Genomic DNA, 5,506 nt, shown 5'->3' on the forward strand with positions numbered 1-5,506 from the left:
ATGCCGCGGTTCGCTTAGGCCCGTGAGCCACGCCCGCTGAGCCTGCGCGTCCGGGGCCTGTGCTCCGCAATGGGAGAGGCCGCAACAGTGAGAGGCCCACGTACCACCAAAAAAAAAAAAAAAAAAAAGGAAATAACAACAACAACAAAAATTGAGGCCTTTAGAGGAAATAAATTGCAGTACTCTGCATGATCTTTCCATGATGCAGTGTTTTCCAGCCTCAGCCAATCAGGAACATCACCTGGGGATTTGCTCCCACTCTTAGCACCTCAGAGAATTCATGGAAGGGGTGGAAGAACCCCAAGCATCTATATTTCTAGACAGAAATGGCTTGGGAACCCCTGCCTTACTGCATTCATCTCCTTTCTTTGCAGCTTAGAATTTATACCAAAGAGGAGTTAACTGAACATAGTGAACAAAGGTTCTGCTGTGAAAAGAACTGGACGACACTCAGTCACCATGTAACCTTGAGCAATTTACCCATCCTCCTTGAGTCTGAGTTTTTTCTCATCTGTAAAACAAAAATAATGAAATCCTCTACATAAGGTCATTATAGAGACCAGATAAAGTAATGGATGTGACAGCCACTTGTAAACTGAACGCAAGTGTGATTTCCATAAATGCATGCAGTGTGTCAAATCTTCACTGAACCAAGCCATTAAGATTGTTCCTTGAAACCTAAAAAAAAAAAAAAAAAAACTGGTTCTGACGAACCTAGGGGCAGGACAGGAATAAAGATGCAGACATAGAGAACGGACTTGAGGACACGGGGAGGGGGAAGGGTAAGCTGGGACGAAGTGAAAGAGTGGCATGGACATATATACATTACCAGATATAAAATAGATAGCTAGTGGGAAGCAGCCGCATAGCACAGGGAGATCAGCTCGGTGCTTTGTGACCACCTAGAAGTAAGTCAGAAAGAGAAAAACAAATACTGTTTGCTAACACATATATATGGAATCTAAAAAAAAAAATGGTTCTGACGAACCTAGGGGCAGGATAGGAATAAAGATGCAGACATAGAGAATGGACTTGAGGACACGGGGAGGGAGAAGGGTAAGCTGGGATGAAGTGAAAGAGTGGCATGGACATATATACATTACCAGTATTTTCTCCTCCAGGGAACTGTCCCTAGTAAACTTTGCTATGTCTCTTCTCCTGGCTAGTTTTAATATGAGCCATGGGGAAGATTTCAGAAAAGCATGAGTTCTTTTCTGCCTGAGCTTGCAAAATTGTCTTGCTGAAGATGCATCTGTTAGTAATGATTGAGACAATCTGTGCAGCCGAAGACAACTTGTTGAGAGATGACTCTAAGAAGATCATCTTCCAAGGAACATTTAACCTCTTAGTACCTGTTCATGGCAGCGGGATCTTTAATTTAGTGGCTGCAGATGCCTTCTAGCTAGCATGGCCATCATACACTAACACTTGCAATATAAAATAGATAGCTAGTGGGAAGCAGCCGCATAGCACAGGGAGATCAGCTCGGTGCTTTGTGACCACCTAGAGGGGTGGGATGGGGAGGGTGGGAGGGAGGGAGACGCAAGAGTGAGGAGATATGGGGATATATGTATATGTATAGCTGATTCACTTTGTTATACAGCAGAAACTAACACACCATTGTAAAGCAATTATACTCCAATAAAGATGTTAAAAAAAAAAAATTGTTCCTTGAGGGTTTTAGTGTGGGATTTTATACCCTTAGCAAGAAGGAGTCCGTAAACAAAATGTCAAGCTAAAATAAAACCTGGCTATAAACCCAACTTTGCCTTTCCTTGCTTGAGCCACTCAGGGAAAGATGGCAACCTTCCAGTACTGTTATCTCAACTGTAAAACGCGAGGATGATTAACTCTTTGCTCGCCTCTCAAAGACGTGGAATGCTTTGTAAATGATGAAATCTGGAGGTGTCTTATAAACTCTAAAACTCCATACACATTGTCTGATGCCTGCCTGTGCAGGAGCTGGAAAGGGTGAAGCATCAGTTGTCAGATCCAGTAATACCCCAGCCCTACCCCACCTAATCCCTGCCCTGCGGGGCAAGAAGATCTGCTGACGGGAGGGCCTGCATCTGAGTCACGATTTTCCATCAGCGGTTCAAGGAACACCAAGAGTACTCAGAGTTCCTGGGGCAGAGGTGAGTCCCCTGGGGTGGAGTTGAGGGGCTGCTGCTCAGCAAAGGAACAGGTTGACCCACTGCCCGCGTGCCTGGCCTCTTTGCAGGTTCCCAAGAGTTCAGTGACGGAAGGAGGCCACACGTTCTCCTCAGTGCCGCTGGCTGAAACTGTCATTACGCCTCAGATTTCAAGAGTGGAGCCGTAGAATCTGTGCCTGGGAAGAAGAACGGGGTCGGATACCTGTAGAGTCCAGCACAGTCTTATTACGGGACTCGGAGGAAAAGCCTGACAACGTAAAACTGCTCACAAAGATTAAAAGTGGGGAAGTGAGGGCAGCTGTCTGGGAAGATAAAGAGCGCCACTCAGAGATCAAGTCGGGATGCAGGGGGCAAGAGATGGCGAGCAGAGACCCTGAGCAGACAGGAAGACCAGGCAAGCACCAGCGCTAGTAAGTGGAGCGTGGACAGATCAGCTGCTTCCAGCCGTGACCACATCCGGAGAGGAATTATAGAGAACCAAGGAGCTGGGCTCAGCAGTGAGGTTTGGAAGAGGTAAGCGATGGAGACTCATAGCCCCAAAGAGCAGCCTCCAGACGTTCATATTTTTCAGATTTTTTTCAAAGCTCTCTTTTTCCTACCAAATCTTACTCACTTAGAAACCAGCAAGAAATGTGGTATCACATTTATTTACAAACCTAAAGGTAACAATTCCTACATACTTTCCCTTTCATGACATATTACATTACACAGGATGAGCCTTAAAAAAAGAAAAAAAAGAAAAAAAAAACTACTGGGTACATCTTAGGGGGATGAAGATCTGTTTGTCAAGAAAACTATCGCTTTAAATTAATCGTTCTCAAACTTTAGCTAACATCAGAATTATCTGGAGGGCTTGTTATAACACCGAGTGCTAGGCCATACCCCCAGTTTCTGATTCATTAGGTCTGGGGTGAGGCCTGAGAATTTACATCCCTAACAAGTCCATAGGTGATGCCGAGGCTGCAGGTCCAAAGACCGTACTTTGAGAGCTATGGCCCCAGTTAACTGCGGATCTTTGACAGGGAGAGAAATAAAAACGCAAAGCATCTCTATTGGCAAATGCATTCCCTCATCATTATTTGCCTTCCAATCTTTAAGTTGAAGTTCAGAAATGTCACCCCTCCCAAGCACATCACTTGGCTAACTAGTCAGTTTCTCACTTTGTAGAAATAGTCATAGAAACTCTAAGGGTCATCTGAAAATGGAATCATAGTGGTTCACTGAACTAGAACCACAGTATGAGGTGGAGGTCGCTTGAATGCTCTTAGGGGCTGGTGACATTAAGATCTATCCCCTGTGGGGACAGGCCTGTCAAGGGCAAGGAACACAGAACCCCCTCGCTTGGACAATACTTCCTGGTATGTTACCAAAATCTTGCTCTCTCAACCCCATGTTAGAGAATTCATCATTCAGGAAACAATCCCTCTCAGTACTATATAGACTCTCCTTTCTGAGGAGACAGACTCTAAGATTTGGGACATTCCAGATCCTTTCTCCCAATTGAAAAATAACGCAAGCCACGTATATAACTTTAAATTTTAAAAGTAAAACTAAGCAGATGAAGGTAATTTTAATAATATATTTAATCTAATACACAAATATCACCTCAACATGTAGGCCCTGTTAAAAAAAAAAACACGAGATATTTTTACATTCTTTTCTTATAGTATCTTAGAAGTCCAGTGTGTATATTATAGCACATCTCAATTTGTATTAACCGCATCTCAAATGCTCAATGGTCACATATGGCTAGTGGCTACCTCGTTGGACAGAGCAATTCCAGATGATATTTTCTTTTTTTTTTTTTTTTTTTTTTTGCGGTACGCGGGCCTCTCACTGCTGTGGCCTCTCCCGTTGCGGAGCGCAGGCTCCGGACGCGCAGGCTCAACGGCCATGGCTCACAGGCCCAGCCGCTCTGCGGCACGTGGGACCTTCCCGGACCGGGGCACGAACCCGTATCCCCTGCATCGGCAGGTGGACTCTCAACCACTGAGCCACCAGGGAAGCCCCAGATGATATTTTCTTGATAAATTGGATTTGTCTTTGATCTTAGTAGCACCAACTACTTTTAATAATTATTTTCCCTTGTGCCATCAAGCTCCAACAGACTCCCAAGACACTCCCCACTCTGGCTGCCCCTGAGAGTGGCTCTCTGTCCAGAGAATAATTGGTGCCATGTCCATTCCCGCCCCCCTTCCATAGAGATGGCAATTTTAGCTGGACATGTGGCTACCCAGAATAAACCCTGCATTTTCCCTTGCAGCTAGGTGAAGCTGTGAAACTACTTTTTAGTCAATGAAATGTAAACATAAATTCATGCAGCACCTTCCAGGAACCTTCTTGAAGAAAGAGCTGGCATCACCCTTTTCCCATCTCAACCTCCTTCTTCCTAGTGGCTGGAATGAAAACCAGATGTCTGGAATTACTGCCACCATCTCATACCATGAGATGACCTTGGAAATGGAGGCTACACAATAGTCTAGGAGCCCATTTCCTGGGGATTTCGTAGAGTAGAGCCTATGTTCTGACTTTAAAGTGAGAGAGAAATGAACTTCTACCGCGTTTAAGCCAATGCTGTTTATCCAATTTTTACAGCTGAACTTAATTCGTCATACCTAACTCACCTGCCCACCCTTTCATCCCTGGCTTGTAAACATGTCCCAGGTGGAGACCCCTGGGGAAGAGGAACTAACAGATGCAGTGTGCATTTTTAGCACAAAATAAAACTAATAAACTGAGTGCTTACTTTAATAGACCTTATGTTTTTATTCCTTTTAATGCTTACAACAATCCCCATGTATAAATAAGGAAATCTAAAAGATGTTAAGTGACTTGTCCAGGATCACACTGCTAGAAAATGGTGAATCCAGGATCTGAATCCGGGTCTGGATGGCTTCATAAACCATGTTCTTTGCTAGATGTATCCTCATTGGTAGAGTCTGATCCACACAACAGGAAAGAGAATGGGACATATGTCCAGTTTTTCAAAATCAGCAGAAGTACTAAATTTAAACTTGAATTCATACCCTTATCCCAGCAAGATTCAATCAGTAAAAATGTGAGTCAGCTGTTCTTAGCACTTTGTAAAGCACTTCAGGTGAATGAGAAACATCCATTTAAGCCATTTCCCCAAAAATTCAACTCCCTTTGTGGTTCTCGCACCTGTCCAGCTATTCTTTTTGTCATCACTTTAGCACTCTAAGGATTTAAAAATGGATCTACCTAGAGTAAAACATCTGATTTATTGCATTTCTAATAAGTCTATGTTAAAGAAACATTTTTTTTTTTTTTTTTTTTTTTTTTTTTGCGATACGTGGGCCTCTCACTGTTGTGGCCTCTCCCATTGCGTAGCA

At 43.8% G+C, this 5,506-nt stretch overlaps 1 pseudogene; it reads left to right on the forward strand.

The window, feature by feature from the left end:
- LOC112064205 (developmental pluripotency-associated protein 4-like) overlaps positions 1-5,506 on the forward strand; it is a 37,427-nt pseudogene that overhangs the window by 10,561 nt on the left and 21,360 nt on the right.

Source organism: Physeter macrocephalus, chromosome 20 (genome assembly GCF_002837175.3).
Source record: "Physeter macrocephalus isolate SW-GA chromosome 20, ASM283717v5, whole genome shotgun sequence".
In the NCBI taxonomy this organism is placed as follows: Eukaryota; Metazoa; Chordata; class Mammalia; order Artiodactyla; family Physeteridae; genus Physeter; species Physeter macrocephalus.